At 42.8% G+C, this 24,398-nt stretch overlaps 1 protein-coding gene and 1 non-coding gene across 5 annotated transcripts in view; one reads left to right on the top strand and one right to left on the bottom strand.

The window, feature by feature from the left end:
* Nucleotides 1-24,398, bottom strand: part of ZMAT4 (zinc finger matrin-type 4) — a 321,138-nt gene that overhangs the window by 13,962 nt on the left and 282,778 nt on the right. The window lies entirely within an intron of this gene.
* On the top strand, nucleotides 3,249-3,355 carry LOC111770982 (U6 spliceosomal RNA). The gene has a single exon (XR_002804483.1). It is a non-coding gene; the product is annotated as a U6 spliceosomal RNA (small nuclear RNA).

Raw genomic sequence — 24,398 nt, 5'->3', positions numbered from 1 at the left:
TCTCTAGAAGCTCTTATCAACGTGGAAGGCAAGGACTTAAATCTGCATAATAACCTGACTCTTGTTTACTGTACTTGTCTGGTGATCTCCATAACTGGCCCTCCCGCCCCCCGCCCCCAACATCCTCCTTTGCTTTTAGCTGAAGGTAGTGTTTAAGGGGAGAACTTCTGCCACTTTGGTGAGTTGCTCAGGTTGCCTGAGCCTCTCCCATGTATACATGTTATAAAGCTTTGTTGAATTTTCTCCTGTTATTCTGTCTCATGTGAATTTAACTCGTTGTTCATCCAGAAGGACCCAGAGCGGGTAGAGAAAATGTCTTCCTCCCTTACAGCACAAAGTTTAGGGGTAATTTATTTAGCAATAATAGTTACCTAATGTTCAGTGTTATGAACTGAATTGTGTCCCCTCCTTGCAATTCATATGTTGAAGTTCTAACCTCCAGTACCTCAGAATGTGAACTCATTTGGAAATAGAGTTATTGCAGATGTAACTAGCTAAGATGAGGTCACACTGCAGTGGGGTGGCCTCTAATCCAATATGATCAGTGTCCTTATAAAAAGGAGAAATCTGAACACAAGGAGATGCATATGGGGAGAATGCTGTGTGAATATTGGAGGTCTGCTGCCACCAGCCAAGGAACCAGCAGAAGTTAGGAGAAAGGCCTGGAACGCATCCTCCCCTAGCACCTTCAGACAGAGCACGGCCTTGCCAACACCTTGATCTCAGAATTCTAGCCTCCAGAACTATAAGACAATAAATTTCTGCTGTTTAAGCCATTTAGTTTGTGGCACTTTGTTATGGCAGCCCAAGAAAACTAATGTTGTCAGTAAATGGGAGAAAAGTGTTATTATGGTGTATCAGGTAGGAGAACAGCAATCCAAGAATGATCTGCCATGATCCCAGTAGTCCCCTGAAACACCGACAGCCCCATGCTAAATCTAGCAGAAACATCCTACGTGTCCCTCTTCAAATGCCATCACCACAGGGCTCTTCTGATCACAGGAGAAGTCTCAGGGCCAAAGCAATGAGTCACCCAGGTGGGCATGCCCCTCGAATCGGGACCTTCTTCACACACCTCAAAAAGGTAAGTGGGGTAGAGCAGCAAGAGAGAAACAGCAGAGCTGAACCCTGAGGCCCAGTGAGAAGCATGGTCAACATCAGGAGAACCCGCCCGTGTGCATCTCCCCTCCTCTATAGATTTGCTTCTGAAAAAAAGTAGAGAATTTGACTCTCTTTTGTGTAAATTAATTTACAGCACTAGCTGACCCATTTAAAGAACCATGGGATGAATCATTTTAACAGGAGAAAATCGTCTTCCAATGTACCTCTTACATAAGCTTGGGCTCTATGGAGAAGCACATGCCAGCTCCACTCTGAATGTGGCTGAGTGGTCTCCAAGGCGCCAAGATCCATCAATTCTCAAACTCTATACACTTTCGCTTTCAATTAATAAATAAAAAGAAATTGATTATGGAAAATTCAGGACTGAAAAACAGACATTCATTAAAATTCATGCTGACTGCTCTCATCCAGTGCTGGCAAGAACTGGTGGGAAAGAAAATCCTTTTTTTGTTGACTTTGTTAATACTTGAGAAGAAAGATTGAAGAAATGAATTACATTCCAGTGGTCCTCAGAGGGAAGCAGCGATTCCTGAGGTAGCATAATTATCTGCTTCTAGCCTGTGACCTTTACTCCTTGGTAACTAACAGAGAGGGCAAGGGAGAAGGGGAGCCGGGGCTCTCCGAGGCTCCACGTGAGCTGTAAGGGCCAGGAAGTGCTCTGCTCCTAACCGACTGCTACACAAGTCTAGGTTTGTGCGGCGTATAAAGCTGCACTGAAAGATGGCTCCACGCCAATTCTGCCAGACCCTCTGAACAGACTCAGACAGATCCCAGACCAGGGCCTGATCTGAGTTGAGCAGAATTTTTAAAAGCATTTCACACACACACCTAACGTGGAAAAAATATGGAGATGCAATCATGATAAGGAGTGCCATTTCTCAAGGTGCATCATTTGCAACATTTTGATTAACTCCCGTTTCTGAACGGCAAAGCAGCGTATGTTAATAAACAGCAAGCTCCAATTAGACATCTGTGCATGCAATCTAAATGGAACCCGTGGCTGGCTCGCGTGTGGTGCCAGTTTTCCCACAGTCTGCGTGTGCGGGATCCGGCCTGGGGGTTGCGAAGAAGGTTTCCAGGGATCTCCTGAAGCACCGGGCATTTAACTCCTGTGAGCATACAGAACCCCCACTGTTCTCTCGTTGATGTTGTTTCTTTCCTCCTTGGCCTCTCACACAGGTCTCACGATCTGACTCCCTGACCAAAATTCAGTCATTTCCCATTTAGCAGCCACCCCCTGATTGTAGGAGAGTATTGACCTGGCTATTTGGAAAAGAAGGAAACCACCGGGGTGAAAAGGACGTGGATCTTGGGCCACATGGATCTGGATTTGAACTGAAGCCTTGCTGTTTACCGAGGATGTGACTTGGGGAAATTATTTCAGTTTTCACAGCCCAGTCACCTCATCTGAGAATGGGAATACTAATATTAGTCCCATTAAAGCAGACACTGTTGTAATGTGCAGAGGCCACAGTAGGAAATCAAAGTGGCAAAAATCTATGCCTTATATTTTAGCAAGGAGAAACTGGCAATGAATGAGAATAAGTAAACTATACGGTATGATGGGAGGCAATAAGGACTACGAGGCAAAATAAAGCAGGGCCGGGACATGGAGGATGTGGGAACAGAAGCTGCAGCTTTTAAGCATGGTCAGAGAAACTGCCAGTTGGTGTGTGGTTGTTAGGGGAAGAGCAGGCAGAGGGATCAACAAGTACAAGAGCTGAGGTAAGAACTCTCGTGAGGTCTCCAAGGAGGAGCAAAGAGGTCCACGTGGCTGGAGCCAAAGGCAGACAGGTGAGAAGCCGGGAGAGGGCAAAGAGCTAACTGGAGGCAAGAAGGTCCAGGTATGTGTGAGGCCTTGTAGGCCATTGTGCAGACTTAGGCTTTTATGGAACAAGATGGAAAACCATTAGTGTGCTTTCAACCAAGGAGTGGCCTAATGGTTAAGGATTTAGTGAGTTAGAAGATGAAGACAAAGGCAAAGATGAAGAAGCAGGGAAGAGGGAGGAGAGGGAAGAGCAGGAAGAGGAGGAAAAAGAGGAGGAAAAAGTGGGGAAAGGAGAAATGATGTGAAATACTTAGCTTATCTCTTGGGACAGGCAGGTGCTTTAAAAATGCTATTTTGAGTGCTCGCTTCGGCAGCACATATACCAAAATCGGAACGATACAGAGAAGATTAGTATGGCCCCTGCACAAGGATGACACGCAAATTTGCAAAGCGTTCTATATTTTTATGAAAATTGACTATTCTTTTTCACCATTCACAAAAATAAACTCAAAATGGATCAAAGACCTAAAGGTAAGACCTGAAATCATAAGCCTTCTAGAAGAAAATATAGGCAGAACACTCTTTGACATCAGTATCAAAAGGATCTTTTTGGACACCATGTCTTCTCAGACAATGGAAACAATAGAAAGAATAAACAAATGGGACTTCATCAGACTAAAGAGCTTCTTCAAGGCAAGGGAAAACAGGATTGAAACAAAAAAACAAACCACCAATTGGGAAAAAATATTTGCTAGTCATATATCCGACAAAGGGTTAATCTCCATAATATATAAAGAACTCATACAACTCAACAACAAAAAATCAAACAACTCAATCAAAAAATGGGCAGGAGACATGAACAGACATTTCTCCAAAGAAGATATACAGATGGCCAATAAGCACATGAAAAGATGTTCATCACTGATCATCAGGGAAATACAAATCAAAACTACACTAAGATATCACCTTACACCCATTAGAATGGCAAAAATAACCAAAACAAAAAGTCACAAATGCTGGAGAGGTTGTGGAGAAAAAGCAACCCTCATACACTGCTGGTGGGAATGCAAACTGGTGCAGCCACTATGGAAAACAGTATGGAGATCTCTCAAAAAATTAAAAATAGAAATACCATATGACCCAGCCATCCCGCTACTGGGTATCTATCCAAAGAACTTGAAATCAGCAATTCCAAAAGTCCCATGAACCCCTATGTTCATTGCAGCATTATTTACAATAGCCAAGGAGGGTGAGGGCTGGGCACAAAGGGTGAAGTGGTGCACCTACAACACGACTGACAGACAATGATGTACAACTGAAATTTCACAAGGTTGTAAACTGCTGATTTCAACAAAAATGTTTTTTTAAAAATGCTATTTTGAAACCCACTTCACATTCCCCAGAGAATCACGATAGCCTTTCTTTCTCTTTCCCTTCATCCCAAGACTCTGTGATACATGCATACAAATCTGGCTGGAAATTTTTATGTTGCCTGAATTAATGTCATGAAACTTAAATAATGGAAATGAAATTGGGAACCAAAGCATGTTGTTTTATTAGAGATTCTGATGATTTCTGTGGGTGATTTCTGCTTTGCTGGGTCAAGAAGTCAGATAATGCTTCACCTCCCACCCATCATCAGCTGTCCGGAGAAGAGGGTGCTCTGACCAGTGTCTGTAGATTCACTCCACACATCCCCCTGGAGAGTGCAAGGATGCGTTCTTCCAAACCAAACAGAGAAAGACAAAGATGGGGAAGGGGCTGATGGAGTACTTATCCATTTGGGGAGAAATTCATTTTGCAATCTCATGATCTCATAGTCATTACATTAATCTACAGCTGTTTTTGTCTTTGCTGACTCCTGCTAAGTAGACAAAGGTCAAGAGAGACACAGAGATGCAGGAGAGGCAAGCTCGCTAATGCCCTCCCTTTACACGGGTGGAGGTGGTCAGCTGACCAGGGGTGTTAAAATGTCTCCTGAGGGAGAGAGAGGCTCACAGCTCCCCAGCGTGCATCTCATGCCTTGAGTTATCTCTTGAAGACTGGGTAAAACAGTGCTGAGAGACCTAAAATGCCACACTGTTCAAAACTTATTTTTTCCCAAACCAGCATCTCTTCATGCATCCCTTATTGGAGAGGATGTCTCCACTGTCGAGTGCCCAAGCCAGAAACCTGGAATCAAAGACTCCTCACACACAATTGGTGGTCAAATGATGTTAATTCTACTTTTCAAACACCTTTCTGAGTCTCTGCGTTTCCACTGGTTACTGCAATAGTTCAGAAGATAAGCGTTCCACCTCCTCTCCCTGTGTCGTATTACATCTTCTAATCCATCCACTGATTTATTTGGCGAGAAAAAGCCTGATTAGGTTCCTTATCTACTTAAAACTTTCCAATGTCTTCTCCTTGCCTAAACCCCTTCGATTTGCACATTAGACTCTGTGATTCGGCTACTGAACATCTCTGGTATTCCTTCTCAACACCTTCCCTTCTTGCTTCCTCATTTCCCTGACGGAAATGCGCCCACACTTCAGCCATATAGAGCTTGCAGTTCTCCTAAAATGCACCAAACTGCTTTAAGCAAATCTTTTGTTTGGTCTGCCCTCTCAGCCTGCAGTGCTGACCTCACAGCAACTAGGGTGGCCCTGAGAATGTGCCTCCCAGACCGGCACCTACAGGAGCCTTGTCGACCAAAGGTCCCCACTGCCGAGCTCTGACTGCTCCCGGGCTTCTCTCAGGCCACGACCGAGGGCGCCAAGAGGACAAGGCAGATCCCCTCCCAGAAGGCAGGGAGTGCTTCTGAGGCCGACTTCGGCTCATCTTCCAACACCCCTGCTTTCCTTAGACTAGAGTACTTCCACTCTCCTCCACTGGGGTCAGAGGCGTGGCCTGACAGCTTTCCCAGCTTCTCCTGGATCACTCGGCGTTTTCCCTCACAGCTGTTTCCCCTAGTAACATTCTTGCACATTTAAACCTCTCTTAGCATGTGCTGCTCAGAGGACCCAGTCCCAAACTAACACAATGACCAGCTGGAGAAAGCCTGCTTTTTATCTGATATGTCGCTCCTCTACAAGGTATCTGATGACCCCCTAGGTCAAACAATCCGTCATACAATAACAGTTTATTACATGTGATAACTAATAGTAGCACTGTTAATAGGAGAAATGTATATTCACCTGTCTCCATCGTATCCCACGTGAATGCCATCATACTCCTCTTACCCTGCGTCTGCTCATCACAGTGACCGTGCCTCAGACAACATCTTATCACCCGCAGAGCTGAGCACAGTGGTTGGCCTACAAGATACGATCCATCCATGACTAGACAAGTGCTCAGCGCATTGTAGATGCTCAATAAATAGATGTTGAAAGAGTGGATGAATGATGTTTACTGACTCAATGGATGAATGCATGAATGAATGGCACACAAGCCTGGGGGTCATGGGTACAAATCAAAGGTCATAGAGAAACACAAGGGAGAAAGAGAAAATATTTTCTTTCCTTGAAGGAATAATGGATAATGAGCAAATTCTAGTGGATAAGGATCATAAGAAAGATATTGGATTGCCCTATTAACATTTCAATTAAAAGTATAATTACAAATCAAGTATTTGAAACTTCACAATTTTGTTTGGCTGTTTTAGTGGTTACGATGTTATTAGCTGTTGCGCAGTAGAAGATGTACTGGGTGTAGCCTGGATGTTCAAGAAAGCTGGGCAATTTGTTGAGTGGAACATACAACCTTATATCTGAATGAGAAAGACATGAATTTGCAGAAAAGACTTTAAAAGAAAATCTTCACCCCCATTTTAAACGTTACTGCAGGAAAACTGTTGCCAAGAGCAAGCTACGTTTCACGGAATGAGATGGGCCTATAGCTTAAACTGTACCAGCCTTCTATTTAGGAAGATGCTATATTTTACAAAACGTTAGTTAATCCGTGATGTATCTGCAATTGCAATTTCTCACTTTAAGAAATGAAAGCTGTGGTATAATAAAGTATAAAAACTTGGATTCAAATCCCAGTTTTTCCCTTTGCTAACTGTGTCACTTTAAACAAGGAACATCACCTCCCGAAGCACTAATCTCCTATAAAGGGAGAATAATCAAACTTCCCATACAGCGTTTGTGCGGACTGAATGAGATAATAAATGTGTATGCCACAAGAACAGCGGCTGACACACAATGGCTGCTCGACAAACGCGGGCTGAATTGACAGCCAGGGCCATGGTGGCATCTAATGCATTTTCAACGTCTGAGATCAATTTACAGCTTGGCATTTCTCCAAAATTAAAATCTACTTGGAAAGGTTTCCCACAATAACCCTCTCCTACTCTTGTTGAGTCCACTCTCACTTCCGGGCCGTGTTCCCAATCCTAGTGGCAAGGAAACCTCTTTTTCTGCAGGGTCTGAGAAATTTCCCCATGGTAGTTCCCATGCTTTAGGTCAGCTTGCCACCAATGAAGCTGCTGCTGCTCCTGCCACTGTGCAGAGTTTAGTCCACCTTCAGGGCACACAGTCTAGCCATCCAAAAACGCGAGCAGTTGGATGGCTAAGCTGTCAGGGCCTAATTCTCTGTCCTTTTCCCACTTGGCCCCTTCCCCAATTCGTGTTGCTACTCTCCAAAGCTTCACGTCCCCTCCTTCTTCTTACTAAAACCTATCTCCTGGAAAGAATCAGATAAACCATTTGTATTCAGGATCTTTCAATAAATTGAACTAATATTTACTGAACTCCTATTTGTGTCAGGCACGATGTTCAGCCTTGCCAGAGATGTTAGATTTTAAAGGACAGAGTGGGAATGGGAAAAAGTATTTGCAAACCACATATATGACAAGGGGTTAACATCCAAAATATGTAAAGAATTCATACAACTCAATAGCAAAAACACAACTCAATTGAAAAATGGGAGGCCGGCCCAGTGGCATAGTAGTTAAGGTAGCATGCTTCACTTCCACAGCCCAGGGTTCACGGGTTCAGATCTGGGTGGGGACCCACACACTGTTCGTCAAGCCATGCTGTGGCAGCATCCCACACACAAAACAGAGGAAGATTGGCACAGATGTTAGCTCAGTGCCAATCTTCCTCAAGCAAAAAGAAGATTGGCAACAGATGTTAGCTCATGGCCAAACTTCCTGACCAAAAAAAAAAACAATGGGCAAAGGACCTGAACAGACATTTCTCCAAAGAAGATATATGACAGGCCAACAAGTACATGAAAAGATGCTCAACATCATTAATCATTAGGGAAATGTAAATTAAAACCACAATGAGATATCACCTCATGCCCGCTAGAATAGCCATCATCAAAAAGACAAGAGATTGGGGTTGGCCCAGTGGCACAGTGGTTAAATTCACATGCTCTGCTTCAGTGGCCTGGGATTTGGTGGTTCGGATCCTGGGCATAGACTTATGCACTGCTTGTCAAGCCATGCTGTGGCAGGCATTTCATATATAAAGTAGAGGAAGATCAGCACAGATGTTAGCTCAGGGCCAATCTTCCTCAAAAGAAAAACAAACAAACAAACGAAAAGACAAGAAATAACAAATGCTAGCATGAATGTGAAAAAAAAAGGGAACACATGCACTATTGGTGGGAATGTAAATTGGTGCAGCCACCATGGTAAACAGTACGGAGGATCCTCAAAAAATTGAAAATTGAACTACCATACAACCCAGCAATTCCACTACTGGGAGCATATCTGAAGGAAAAGAAAACACCAACTTGAAGAGACTTCTGCTCCCTGTGTTCACAGCACCATATTCCCAACAGCCAAGACAAGGAAGCAGCCTAAGTATCCACCAACAGGTGAATGGACAGAGAAGTTGTGATGTATACACAATGGAATACTATTCAGCCAGAAAAATGAGGAAATTCTACCATTTGTGACAACAAGGATGGACCTTGAGGGCGTTGTGCTAAGTGAAATAAGTCAGAAAGCAAAAGACAAATATTGTATGATCTCGCTTATATGTGGAATCTAAAAAAAAAAACAACCAAATTCATAGAAAAAGAGATCAAACTTATGGTTACCAGAGGCTGATGGTACAGGGAGGAGGAATTGGAGACAGGTGTCAAAAGGTACAAACTTGCAGTTGTAAGATCAAGAAGTACTAAGGATGTACAACATGATGGCTGTAGCTAACACTGCCACATGATGTACAGGGAAGTTGTTAAGAGTAAATCCTGAGTTCTTATCAGAAGGAGAATTTTGTTTCCTTTTTCTCTTTCTTTTCTTTTTATTGTATCTATATGAGAAGATGGATGTTAGCTGAACCTGTTGTAGCAATCATTTGACAATATATGTAAATCAACCATGATGCTGTGTGCCTTAAACTCACATAGTGATGTATGTCAATCATTTCTCAATAAAACTGGGCAGGGGGAGGGGATAGTATATTAGAACATATAAATAAACGTAAATAAAACTCTACCGAGAGAACTTGAGGAAGCAAGTTGACTTCGTCCTGTGGGAGGAAGGTGTCTCTCCATGCTGAGTGTGCCGCTAGCACAGGGAGCCACAAGCCCCACTGATGTCCAAGGGGACCCCAGAGGATCACTCCTTGACTTCAACTATAGAGAAGTGTGGTGGCTTTAGAATATGTACACAAATTCTTTCACACTCCTGCCTTCAAGAGGAAGAGCCTGGTCTCCACCCACGCTCACTTCCCCACTCCCCCAACCCCCTTTAGTGTGGCTGGACTTGACTTTTTTCTAACAAATAGAAAAAAAGTAGAATTTATGATGTGTGACTTTGGAGACTTGGTCACACAAGGCACTGTGTCTTCTCCTTGCTCTTTCTCTCAGATTTCTCACTCTGGAAGAAGTAAGCGGCCATCTCATGAGAGAGCCATGGGTGGATAACAGAAGCCTCCTGCCAATGGCCATGAGAGTGCGCCATCTTGAAAGCACATCCTTCAGCCCCAGATTATTGCAGATGACTGCAGCCCCCGACTATGTCTAGGCATGCAGTTCACAGAAACTGTGAGATAGCAGATACTCGTTGTTTTAAGCAACTCAGTTTGGGGATAATTTTTTACATAGCAATAGAAAGTTCATACAGAGGAAAGCTGGACATTCTGATGTTTTGGAGTTAGAAGTAATAGTTGACATATTGTGTTTCAAGGTAGTGGCTGAGTTTGTTGTACTATCAACTTTAGGGCCTGAAAATGCTAAAAAAATTTCCAAAGCCATAGTTGACTCTCTCAGGATAAGAATGCGTATCTGGGCCACAGGTGGATTTGAGGACCAAGATAATGGCACCTTACGTTCACATAGAATTTCATGACTGATGTCATTTGATCCTCACAACAATCCCACTGGGGCAGTAGGAAAATTATTATTCTGCATTTTATAGACGATATAAAGCGCATTGCCCAGAGTTTCATAGGTAATGAGTGATAGGGATGGTATGAGAATTCAGGACCCTTGAATTTCAATCTAACGTAATTTCTTCTATATTATACTCTCCACATGAATCTATTCCCAAGCCAATGACTGTGTTAGTTAATAGAGGAGAGGGAAGAAATAAATATTCCCTGATTATTCATTCTGTGCCATGAAGTACACCAGATATTTTACATACTTTATTTCATTTAATCATCATATCCAGTGGCATAGCTCTCGTTAACATCAGTTTTCAGGTGAAAACTCTTGAGAGTGAGGGAAATCAATAAGAACATTGCCGATGACCACTTGTGCCACTTCAGGGTGTAGGTATTATAGGTATTACATACATCAAAGTCACTATCGATCAATCTTAGTATTTCTGTAGCTATAACCTGACATGATACAAGGTAGAATCACTCCTAAGTCTTGCCTGGACTACCTTAATAATCTCTTAATTGTTATCTCTGTTTCTAGACTTTTCCAATCTGCTGCCAGAGTGATATTTTTAAAATGACTTCAATGTGACACCACTACCTCTAGGATAAGAGTTCCCTCTCTCTCTTTTTTGGTGAGGAAGATTCGCCCTAAGTTAACATCCATGCCAATATTCCTCTATTTTTTAGTCTGTAGGCCAAGAGCACAGCACAGCCACTAACAGAGCTATGTAGGTCCATGCCCGAGAACCAAACCCAGGCTGCCCAAGCAGAGAATGCTGACCTTAACCACTAGGCCACCAGGGCTGGCCCTCTCTCTCTTTTTAGTGACATTTGGGACTGCTTACTCTAGCTCTTAGCTCCTGCTAATGTCTCAGGCCTTTTTCTCTCTCTCTCTACACTCCAGGCTCTTTTCTAAAGATATAAATCAGCCTTTACTAATGGTGGTATCACTTCCTTGACCAACCTCCTTACATTTCCTGTCCACCTACACATCAACAACCCAAGTCAAGTACCACGTCTCCCAGAAGGTCGTCTCACTGGCTAGGTTCACTGCCCTTCTTTTGTGCCCCCTTAGTACTGTCTGCTTTCCCCTGACATGCATTTCCTATCTTATATTAAAATTATCTGTCTCTGACTACCTGTAACACTAGAATTCTGTGCCTGCCTTCTGTATGCTGGCCCCTTCTAGGCACTGGAGATACAGCAGTGAACAAGACCCAGAAAACCCCTGCCTCTCTGAAACTTTTATTCTATTTGTGAAACATAGATAGATGAATAGATAGATAAATAGATAGATGTAGAAATATCAGAGGAAAATAAGTGCTAGGTAAAGAATTAAAATAGGATGATGCGACAAAGAATACCTAGGAGATATTTAATGTGAGAGTTGGTTAATAAGAAAGAGCGAGTCAGGTGATAATTTATGGAAACGCACATCAGGAAGAGATTCCAGCTGGTATAGGAAACACAAAGTTAAGGCAGAAGAAAGTTCAGCTGCTTGAAAATCGGAACAAAGGCCAGTGAGTATTCCTGGAGCACGGCGGGCAGGGAGAGACTGGTCTGAGCTGATACTGGGCAAGGAGAGACTGGTCTGAGCTGACACTGAGCGGCGGGTAGAGGGTAGATCACATGGGGCCCTGTGAGCCAGCACGAGGAGTTTGGTTTCTCCTGAGTACACTGGGAAGCCCTCAGGGGATTTTCAGTGGAGGAGACTATGCTCTAGATTACATTTTTAAAAGCTCAGTCTAGCCGCTTTGTGAGGAATGGCATATAGAAAGGGAAATGCACCCCAGAGAGCAGGTTAGGAGGCTGCTGCTGGGAGCCCAGTAAAGATAGAGACCAGAGGCTTGGACGAGGGTGCTGAGAGAGGAGATGGAGAGATGAGGACAGATTAAGATATGCAGAGTCACAGAACTTGCTGATAAATTAGGTGTGGAAAGGGAGGGAAGGAAAGGAATCAAGGACAATTTCTAGACTTTAGCCGTAAGCAACTGGATAAATGGTGATGCTGTTCAGAGACACAGGGAGCCTGAGGGAGAAGAAGGTAGAAGGCCATGGAGGGATTACAAGTGTTCTCTTTCTAATCATGTTAAGTTTGGGATGTCTGATGGACATCTGAATAGAGAGTCTGGAGTTCCAGGAGAAAGATCAAGCTTGGACTTGATGGTAGATATAGATAGATATAGATATGGATACAGAGATTTCTCTGTCTCCATAGATATGTATATGTGTATATAGATACACAGGTAGATGAGAGAGAGATAAGAGAGATAGAGATGAGAGATACATAGATGGTAGATAGGTAGACAGATAGATGTTTGTGTGTGTGTGTGTGTGAGTGTGTGTGCAAGGTGGGATTAGATCTCTTCTGGAGAGTGTGCTGATAGAAAAGAATACAGCACCCAGGAAGGATCCCTATGAGCCCCTTTGTGACCAAACTTCCGCAATAATCTTCCCCAGCCAGAAGCTGTAGAGAGGTGTGGGGCTGTGTGAGCACTCGACGTCTGCTGTCAGTTTTATACGTTTTTCTTCCCTGAGGTCTGTCTTACTCTCCAATTGACTGTTGTCCTGGTGCCAGCTTCAGCAGATGGCTTCCTGCCATTGCCAACATTTGTGCCATCTAATAAGTTTCCGGCTCCACCCATTCACAAAGCAGCTAAGCTGTTTTCTTTGGAATGATCTTCCATAATCCTGTCAAACTTTAAATATATATATTGAAAATAAAATAGACAATTTCGCCAAGGGAAATTGGACATTTTATCATAACTTGTTGTCCTGAACAAATTATATAAGTAATAATACTTACAACCACAGATGGTCCATTTTCCACGAAAGTTCTGAAATAAATCCCTAAGCTATAACTCCAGCAAATTTTTTTTGTTTTGCTCGAGTGAGAGAACAAATCATTGTATCTTTCCCCTCGAATTAATCTCAGAATGCAGATAAAACAGCGTATTCTCCAAGGGATGCTTCAATTCTTTATGATTATGGGTGTAATTCATTCCTAGGTGGGTATTAATTATCTTACACATGTCAGTCTAGAAGATTATCGTTAAAGGCATACAGTTCTGTTAATAAAAGAGACGGTCTTTCATTTATAATTTTTATATGTACCTAAAGGAAAGAGATTCAGAATGTAATTCATTAACAAAACAAACTCATCTTCCTGAGAAAATTGGAAACCTCTGAAATCTCTCCATCTTTGACTTGTTCAATTTTTCCCAAAGAGGGAGGAAATGACTCCGCACTTAAAGCTGTGTCTTTCCGCTGGCATTGCGCTCTGCGGCCTCCCCTTGTGCTTTGTCAGTGTGCTGCGGCGCTTCTGCAGCACGCTGACGTGACAAGGCTGCACAACGTCGCCTGGAAACCCCTTCCCTGTTGCTGGCCTTGTCTTTTTACACTCGGAAGGTCAGCCCTTTTGCACCTGACACATGAAAGCACCAGATTCTCCTTCACTGAGAGTGAAGGTGCTGAGCGCTAACACGGGTTTCCACCCGTCCTCACTGGTCCCAGCTCATGCTTATGAATTTGAGCTTGTCTTTGCTCCTTCCCACTTTGTATCTGTTTCTTTTCCAAAAGCCTGTCCTGCATACCTCATGCTCCACCATCAGATGCAAAGGCTACAGCTCCCACAATGGCCAAAGGTCAAATCTGTGTGTGTGTATGAGAGACAGACAGACAGACAGGCAGGCAGGCAGGCAGACTCCTTCTAGTGGTTTTCTGGTAGACCCAATGCCTAAAGCGCTGCTCTATCTCTCTGCCCCTTTCTCTACTTTTGAGGCCGCATCTACTCTCCAGACTTCAACATCCCCCCTTCTAGCTGACTTGAAAATCTCCATTTTCAGCCCTGGCTTGTATTTGCATACCAGGCCTGTTTCCAATCCCCTACAGGACATCCCCACTTGGATAAAGCACCATTCACTTCAAAAGCAATGTGTCTAAGACTTAACTTACTAAAGTCTCCATCAGCATTCCTTCCGTCTCCTGGGCTGGGGAAAAGCAGGCACCTTTGACTCTTGCTTCTATGGTCCTATCAGTTGTGATTATCAAAGGTCCCTGAGAGTTCCAGAGAACAGCGGGGGCCAGGGATGAAGTTCATGGGGTGCCACTTTTGACTCTACATGTCCACTTCTGGTAAATAGAGTTCTGTTTTCATGAAATTCCATACTATTTATTTTAAAAGAGGGTTCTGCTATTTAATTTTGAGTTCTCATGCAAAACACTTTCAAGCATGCCATTTAGCTCCACATCACCCTCTGCCCTTCTCACTGCTGTCACCGCTGGGGCTGCAGGGCATGCTCCCTCATCCGGAGAGAAAACTGTGTGGAACTCCCTCTCTTCGTTCTTAGTCTGGCCATTGTGGTCATCATGGGCTCGAAACTTCAGCAAAACTCCCCTGACAACAGTCAAGCACCGCCTCCTAATTGACAAACCCTCTAGATTTTTAGTCCTCTTCCTGCTTGACTCTTTCTGGTATTTGGTTACTGTGTTCTGTACCCTCCTTCTTGAAGTGCTTTTCTTCCTTGGCTTCTGAAGCACTAACCTGTCCCGTTCTCCTACTTAGAAAAGAAATATAAAGCGTGTCATTATGAGAAAAAGTTCTGAGTCCTCTCCCTCTGTCACCCTACGTGTGTGTGCACATGTACACCCACATACTTGTATGCATGAATATGTGTCCGTGTTTTTTGTTTATTTTTAAAGATTTTATTTTTTCCTTTTTCTCCCCAAAGCCCCCCGGTACATAGTTGTATATTCTTCGTTGTGGGTCCTTCTAGTTGTGGCATGTGGGACGCTGCCTCAGCGTGGTTTGATGAGCAGTGCCATGTCCGCGCCCAGGATTCGAACCAATGAAACACTGGGCCGCCTGCAGCAGAGCGCACAAACTTAGCCACTTGGCCACGGGGCCAGCCCCTGTGTCTGTGTTTTTTTAATTTCTTTTTTTAAAGGTATTCTTTTTGGTGAGGAAGATTGGCCCTGAGTTAACATCTGTTGCCAATGTTCTTCTTTTTTTCTTTTTTCTCCCCAAGGCCCTAGTACATAGTTGTAAAGCCTAATTGTATGTCCTTCTAGTTCTTCTATGTGGGATGCCACCTCAGCATGGCTTGATGAGCAGTGCTAGGTCTGCACCCAGGATCCAAACCAGTGAACTCTGGGCCACTGGAGCAGAGTGCATGAAATTCACCATTATGCCACTGGGTCTGTCCCATGAATGTGTGTTTATCCCTGTTCTTCTCCATATATTCTCCTTAGATGAAGTCATCTATTCCCATCTCAAGCACTTAAACAGTCTCTTATGAGCTGATGACTCCTAAATCTGCATCTCCAGCCATCATCTATTTTCTGAACTCTGGACCCATAAACTAAACGCCCACTGACATCTCCACCTGAATGCTCCTAGACCCCTAAACTCAGCCTGCCTCAAGCTGAATTCATCATTTTTCCCAGCCCAGGGTCATCTCATCCGAGCACATTTCTCTCATTACTCATGTCTGCACTAATGTCTCCTCTCTCTCAATTCCTTGCATGATGTTATATAAAATCATTCCCATACATCGGCATTTAAATGTCTTTATTAGGTTCATCTGTTAATTTAGTCTCCTAATTTAAACTCTAGGCTTCTTGAAAGTAGAGATCACACCATTGGCTGGTCCTATATGCTTGCGGTATCGGACATTTAGCTAGATGTAGAGTAAATACAGAATGGAATTGAATCATGCTCCAGTATTAGAGCTCCACAAGAGGAGAGACAAGCCAGGAAACCGTAACTACATCTGCTGTCTAAATCCAAAGGTAACAGATGCAATCCATCTTCTTTGAGCACTACTTGTAGGAGAAAATAATTTTAGAGTGAATATTATAGAAGAAAAAGAAATGTTCTAAACTAGATTTTAAAATTTGACTTAGAACTATGTCTTAAGAAATTTTTCACCTGCATGAATCTGCATGACTTGATAGTGTCTCTCTCTCCACCTTCAGCTCTCTGATTGGAACAATACATATGAAGACAGATGATAAGGACGTGATTTCTTAAACCACAGCGGCTCTGTCCCTAAAGATAGCCGTCCCTTGACTCTAAAAGCCATTCGGAAACTGGGGTAGTGAGGGGAGGCTGGGGAGCAGAAGCAGGGCTCCCTATGGCCAGGCCCCCACAGGGCGGCCTTGGCCTTCTGCCCCACGGCCGAGGGAAGAGGAATCCTCTCCACGTCCTCATCCCAGTCTCCCTGGACTCTCGGAGGCCGCACATCTGTTATCTACCAGGCTTTCTCGACTAAAAATGATGATGAAGCAGTTTATTCCCTGTCTGTCCTCTAAGAGGATAAAAATGAGTGAATCAGGAGGTCAGTACCTCTATGGTTTGAAATCTTTGAAACCTTTGCTTTATGAGCCAAAGAAATCATAATGGACAAAACTATGATGGTAAAGGAGTCTGGAAATATTTTTGTGTAGAAGAGAATATTTAACTTCTTGAGTTTTTTATTTCTCATTTGTCTTTTTAAGTCCAGAGTATATGGAAGTGGGTGTTATTTCTTCAAGTTCGCCTGGCCCTGGGCCCAAACAGGCCAAGCTTGTCCTTGCCAGCCCCAGCTGCCCCTTTCTGCCTTCTCTACCCGACTCAATGATGCCCTTCATATTTCTATCTCAGGCCTTCCCATCTAAACATCTCACAGGTAAGATTCTGAGACAGCAGTCCCCCCTTATCTGGCAGGGGGGTTCCAAGCCTGAAACTGCTGATAGTACCAAACTCTATATACACTTGGCTTTTTCCTACACACACATACCTATAAATTAGGCACAGTAGGAGATTAACAACAACTAATTATAAAATAGAACAATTATAACAATATCCTGTAACAAAAGTTACTGTAGATCTTAGCAACCTCAGCACATGATTTTGTTTTTCTTTCCTTAAGTCAAGACCTTTCATCTTTTCACTTAAAGGAAGAACTTTAGAGCTTTCCTTTTCCTATCCAAATTGCCAGCATCGCTACTCTTGCACTTTGGGACCATTATTAAGTAAAATAAGGGTGACCTGAACACAACCACTGCGATACCGCAACAGTCAATCTGATAACCAAGACAGCTACTAAGTGAGTAATGGGAGAGTAGCATATGCAGCAAGGATCCGCTGGACAAAGGGATGGTTCACATCCTTGGTGGGACAGAGCGGGACGGCGTGAGATTTCACACTACTCAGAACAGCATGCAATTTAACACTTATGAATTGTTTACTCCTGGAATTTTCCACTTAATATCTTCCAACCACCTTGACCACAGGTAACTGAAATGGAAAGTGAAACTGGGACCACTGTATTTGTCATTTACACATCCCATTGTTTAATTATCCCTGGGACTTCTACAGGAAAGCAGACAAAAGTGCATTTTTTCTCTGTGAAAAAAACTTTGACAATTAGCTAGCAGGTGCGCATGGGGAGGAAGGGTATCACGTGGAGAGAAGAAAGCAATTCCCCGAAATGACACCACACGGGAGGCCCGGCGTTACAGCCAGCCACCTCCTCTCCTGGGAACGGGGAGATTACTCACAATTAGCAGAGAACATTTTGGAATGATATTCGTGATGTTCATTGACTTTAGTCATTTAAATCCTGTGTTGGCCTCAACCCTAATTAAACAGTTGAGAAAAGAAAGACTATTAATTGTATAGTATCCATTGTGGGCACAGGATGAGATGTTTCAATCAAAAGATCCAGGCATAATCATCCTTCAAGGTTAAAAGAAAAATTACCTGCATGGATTGCAAAAAAACCTGCTTTAGAACAATAACGCAGTTCTTGTGATGAAAATCTGGCTCAGTCGTACTCTTGTATCTGCTCACTATCTTATCGAGCTGATCATTGGCTATCAATTCCTAGAACCATGCTACACTAGAGAAAGTGTTATAAGCATGAAGGGAAAAAGAATAATTAGAGTGAATTTCAACAGAGGTTGGACAGATAAACGACTCTAATTATCATTCTTTGATCACAAAAGTCACTTTTTCTTTTTGTCAGTTTTTTTGGGTTTTGTGTGTGTGTGTGTGTGTGTGTGAGGAAGATTCGCCCTGAGCTAACATCTGTTGCCAATCTTCCTCCTTTTTGCTTGAGGAAGATTGTCCCTGAGCTAACATCTGTGCCAATCTTCCTCTATTTTTTTTTTTGTGGGACGCCGCCACAGCGTGGCTTGATGAGCAGTGCTAAGTCCATACATGGGATCTGAACTGGTGAACCCTGGGCTACTAAAGTGCAGTGCACAAACTTAATCACTACACCACGAGGCCAGCCCTAAAAGTCACTTATTCCTACATAATTTTCAGTCCTGATTTCTTCCCTCACTTAATAGTGATGAGATCTCCTATCAGGCGTTATAAGATTTAAATCATCATACATAAATAATGGGGGCTTTTGAAAGAAAATCTAGAAAATATGAAGTTTTGAGTGAAGAAAGTAGTTTTTTTGGTAATTGGCCCCAGCTGTCAAAGCTTATACGACTGCCCATACAACAAAATAGCCAGCACTTTCTTGGTGGCTCAGCCTGTTCATCCCTGACTTCCCTCCTGGATCCTGAGCCTGTCTTCACTCCTCCCTTCCCAAGTCAGGTTCCAGGCCATATTGGACAGTAAAAGCTGCCCAGAGAACCTGCATTCCTGTGACGACATCATTCTTGGAGGCACATCAGATCCATGGTGTGCCCGGTCTCCCAGCTCCACTTTGCTGACGGCTTCTCAGGGCGCTCAGCAGCCTTCCTCACCGCGAGGAGCAGCCAGCACTCTCCCCTTTTAGTGGACCTGGGAGTGTAAGGATCTCGCTCTAGAATCATAAAGCTTCAGTGTTCAGGTATTGAAAAACTACACAAACACTTCAAGGATAGGAACTGTAACTTATTAACTTGTCATTAATAGGGTCTAGCACACAGTGGGTCCCTTGGTAAATATCTGCTGAACTATTGACCTAACCAGCGAACGTTCTGGTGTCCCTTCCCCAAGGTGAGTCGTCTCGCGGAAAACTTCCAGATCCCGAGTGGACCAAAGTCCACCCATAGACAGGAACTCTCTAGATTCATTATGCAAATGCCACTCACATGTTCTGGAAGACTGACTAATTACTTACTTGCCACTGGGTTTCTGGATAGTTAAATTTGAAATAAAATATGCCTCTCCAAAGTACACATATAATGAAAATCATCGGTAAATCTTTCAGTTATCCTGCTGTTTTCCTGACATACCCTGTGAGAGGGCCTGCCCTCCCCCGATGCCTTCAGAAGGGGAACAACAGATGTCTGCTCTCAATTTCCTGACGGTAATGCACCTCTCAGGTACATTTTGACCCGGCCTCTCCTTTCCATGGGAGGCATACTTTTACCTTCAGCCCTGTCACATAATATGGAATAATACCATTATGGCATCTGGTTCTAAGACCGAGAAATAGAAACCTGTGCAGCTGGCTTCAGAACCTTCCAGGTGTAGATGCTGCTGAAAAAATCTGAAGATCTGAAGTTGCTCTGAGTAGGAATTATACTGACCTACCGCTGCATTTAAAATGGGAAACTTTAGAATACCCAGCTAAAGCCCCCCGGAACAGGGACTTACTGTCCTTTCTGAAATAGATGTTCAGGAAGAACTGGATCCTTATTTGACAGGTGTCTGTCCATGAAAGTCAAAGCTGTCGCTAAGTTTATCTTATTTAGCACTGCAAAGATGTTAGAAAACTGAATCTATTATTTGAGCTTTATCCTTTATCAAGGAAAGAATATCAGAGGGCTGAAACTCATCTTTTTAAGGCTATTATAAGATCTTTTTGTAAGAAAAGAGTTAAGTTTGGTGGTGTTAGTTTTAGAAATCCAAAAAGAGTAGTGTGCACATGTTATCCTGTTAGGTGTCTTTAGAAGAAAGGACGCTTAAATAGGGAAGAGGAAAGACAGATATAGCTCTGGAGAGTATAACAGTCCCACAGGCTGTGGGTATAACTTTGAACTAATTGTGTCCTGAGCTTGAAATATCACCAACATTTCTGAGAGCTAGCTTTATAGATTTTGATTTGTAGTTGACTACTCAGCATGAAATGGACTGAGATTTTTCTGTGATGCTAAAAGCTATAGAAAAAAAATGTACATTTCCTATTTGCTGTTAAGGCCTATTAACAGTCAAATTTTTGTTAGTCAATTTTGTTATATATATATGATTATAGCGATACTTATATAAATTTATATTCTGACTCAAGTCCAGATTTTGGTTACATCTGGCTGTTCTTAACATAACATAGAATTGTCTAGATAATGTTAACTCAAAGAAGAAAAAAAGAGAGCCAGCCCTGATGGCCTCATGGTTAAAGTTCAGTGCACTCTGCTTTGGTGGCCTGGGTTTGGTTCCTGGGCACAGAACCACACCACTCGTCTGTCAGTAGCCATGCAGTGGTGGCAGCTCACGTAGAAGAACCAGAAGGGCTTACAACTAGAATATACAACTATTTACTGGGGCTTTGGGGGAAAAAAAAGAGAGAGGAAGATCGGCAACAGATGTTACGTCAGGGCGAATCTTTCCCTGTTAAAAAAAAAGAGAGAGAAAAATCTTCAAGATGTTTATCAATAAGTTATGACTTAAATAACAGTGGTTAACACTGAACAAGTTGCCACTCTCATACATGGAGATAATTTCTTTTTTGAAGAAATCCTTCCAATTCTGGAAGATAGAGCATTTACCAAATGCTGTGGCTCAAAGTTGCATTTAATCAGATAATGTTGAGATTAGCCAGAATCTAGTATGATCAGAAGCATATAGATGCCTGAATAGCAAGGGCATATATATATTTCTTTAAGTGATAAAATGAAAAATGCAAATGGGGAAGAAAAATGAGCTCCATATAATCAGAATGGTAAAGAAACTGTATCTAGGAAGTCTCAAAAAATATTGGGAGAGTGATTTTAGGAAATTCAACCAGGAGCATAGTTTATTTTATTTCTTTTCAGGGTTTATAATCCTTGGTCTTTGGAGAATAATGTGGTAGTTACAAACGATTGCCAAAATGCAAGTGGTAATCAGAGAGCTGGAGAAAGTGGAAAGCCTGGGTAGGAACCAGGGCATAAAGACCACACATAATTGAGAGCATCCAGAAAATGCTCTATCTGACACTGCAAGATTGAATATCAAGCTCGAAACTGTTGTATAGAATGAGGACTTGGGGCAGGTAAAAGGCATAAGACCACAAGGAACTCAGAAGGAGCCTAGTTTTGGGAGGTCTGTTCTAGATCACGCCTTCTATTCCACTGTCTGATTAAGGTCAGTTTGGTTCTAAACCCCAAGCAGGCCTGACCTTGTTTGTGAGAGTCCAGAAGCCCCAACTTTGGGCAAGAAACTAGAGTTTGCCATCAAGAATTCTGGAACAATCTTACAGAAGACATACTTGGGATGAAAGAAGTACTGAGTATTACCTCAACATTCATCCACCCGTTCCTCAAGTCCCATTCAAATGTAATTTCATTAATACAGAGTGGTAATTAATACTTTTTGAGAAAAAACTTCATGCCAAGTACTGTCTAAGCAGTTTAGTATTTTCGTTATTGTTGTTTTTAAAATTCAGTCCTCACCACAGGCAGTTTTTGTAAGTATTTTTATAATCTGTTATATTTTACTAATGGGGAAACTAAGCCACAGAGAGGTCTTTAAGTAACGGGCTCAAGGTCACACAGTTAGTAGATGGTGAAGCCAGGATTAAATTCAGATGGTCTCATTCCCAAGCCACTTCATTGCACTCACTCCACAATAACCTTTCCTATGGCTCCAACCAGTTGCAATTAATTCTTCCTCTGAATTCCAGCAGCATTTTGTACCTCTTATACTTACCATATCCTGTGCTGATTTTAACTAAAATTACTTGATTACGTACTGTATCCCCTCAACTAGATTGTAAACTTGTTGAGCGGTATAACATCTCTGTATCTCCTTCTGTTGTCCCCAAGGCCTGTTTCGATGCCCCAGACATAGTAGGCGTTCAACAAGATTTTGGTTGTGGGATTGAATGAAATGGGGTGAGCGACTGATTTGTCCAATCACTCACACCACTATCCCCCCCACACTATGAAGATCCCAGCCAAAATGGACCCACTCAATCCTCTCCTCACCCCAAAGAGAGACGACAGAGAGCTGGACTCAGTAACACAACCAAGGGCGTGTTTCTAGTCCCATCTTACCTCTTTCCCCTACTTCCCTAACAAAAATCGACCTAAATGAAACGAGGTCCTTCATTTATTTAATTCAATTCCCGGACATTCCATGGTTCCATGATAACTTTTAAGAGATTAGACAAATGCTGGCCAAACACAGTATTCTACTAAAGTTTGATTGGAGTAAAAGTCAATGGCAGCCAAAGAGAGTTTACCAATAGACATACTCTAATTTCTAATGAACTCTTGTGAAATGTGTGAGAAGGGGTTATGGTAACTTACAGAAGAGTGCAAATCCAGAAGCCTGGGCCACTTGGGTGAGGGGTCAAGGCCTCCTTTGGAATCTTCTTGATTCTCTCTTACCTACGCTTAGTTGCCTGAGAAATCACCAGAATTTGTGCTCTGCATTCATAGCATGAATTAAAGTTACAACAAGCTTCTTTCTCTACTTTCTCCTCATACAACCAACCTCACTTCTTTTGCCCCAAGACATAAGCATTTGAAAAGCCCCCTTTCGCTTTGCTTTTGCTTAAGACCAGAATAAACAAGCCTCCAGGGCACCTCTCCTCTCACAGGACCAAACTCTTGAAGGGTTAGCCAGCTTCTGGGCCGCCCAGTGGTAGAGAAGTAAACAGTAGAGAACTATTTTGCAGCCAATCTCACGCAGGCTGGAAAACATGAACAAGGTAAAGACGCGACACCTCAAAGTCATAAAATCAGAGAACGTTAGAACTGATAGAAACCTTGACTAGCTGATGTTCCAACCCCCTCACGTTTCCAATGAAGACACTGAAGGTCAGTGAGGGGACATGATTTGTTAAAGCCACCCTGGGAGAGAAAGAACTACTGACACACGCAACAGCATAATGGAATCTCAAAAACATTATGCTGAGTGAGAGAAGCCGGAGAGAAAAGAATATATATTATACTATTCCATTCAATTCTAAAACAGGCAAAACCAAGCTATGATGACAGAAATCAGAAGGTGGCCGGGGCAGGGTTCAAAAGAGGCCCGAGAGAACTTTTGGTGGTTATGAAAAAGTTCTATATCTTGAATGGGCTGGTTGTTACATGGTGTATACGAGTGTCAAAACCCATCACAATGTGCACTTGAAATCCATGTGTTTTATTGTACATAAATTGCATCTTTGTAGGTTGATTTAAAATAATTTTTTAAAGTTGTCAAAAGCCACAGATGGTTTGAGAAGCAGGGCTGACACTGGGACTCTGGCTGTCTGCCTCCCTGGCCAGGCCTGTCTGGCTTCACCACCTTCTTTCCAGTTGTTTTCTTCCTTGATGCAGATCCACCTCTCTGAGCCAAGTCAGCTAATGGCCTTGCATCCTTGGTGATGGGTGCTGGGTGACTATCTGAAGCAGCATGACAAAGAGCATGAGAAGTATCCAATGGGGTCCACAATTAAATCTGAGACACTAAATCATCAGTTCAGAACCATTCTGACTCATGCAAATTTCAAGCAAGGTGAAATAACGATTACAAGTCCCTCAAGATGGAAGGGGGTAGGAAATGAATGAGCTAAAGAATATTAAGTATCATCGGTAACTCCAGAAGGAATATGAAAGCATGCAAGTGCTCCCCATTTAGTTCTTTTCAAGCCTGAGAAAGGCCTAATCTATTCACATACTGTAATTATAATGTAGCCCTAGGTATGGCAGATATAGCAAAAGCATGCAAGTGAGACTTAGGAAAAATAGAGCTGTTAGATTTGCCTGTGCATTAGTGCAATAGATAGATAGATTGATTGATAGATAGATACGTGGATAGTTTTTTTTCTGGCTTCACTAGAATTCTTCTCTCTTTAAGCTACTGTCTCTTCCGTTAGAGAAGCTGGACTCATTTTCATCAAATGCCTTCCTCAGACAAGGGAGAGCTCTTGACAATAGTGGATGTGAATGGTCTGTCTATTAAAAACAGTGCTAATTAGAGAAAGCTCTTTGACCCACAGGCCCTGCCACAGCCTCATCCCTGGCCTGCAGAAGGCACGCTACTTACAGTGCCTGGGATTCCCCTG

The sequence above is a fragment of the Equus caballus genome, chromosome 27, assembly GCF_041296265.1.
Source record: "Equus caballus isolate H_3958 breed thoroughbred chromosome 27, TB-T2T, whole genome shotgun sequence".
Taxonomy (NCBI): Eukaryota; Metazoa; Chordata; class Mammalia; order Perissodactyla; family Equidae; genus Equus; species Equus caballus.
This window is presented reverse-complemented; position numbering and strand designations above follow the sequence as displayed.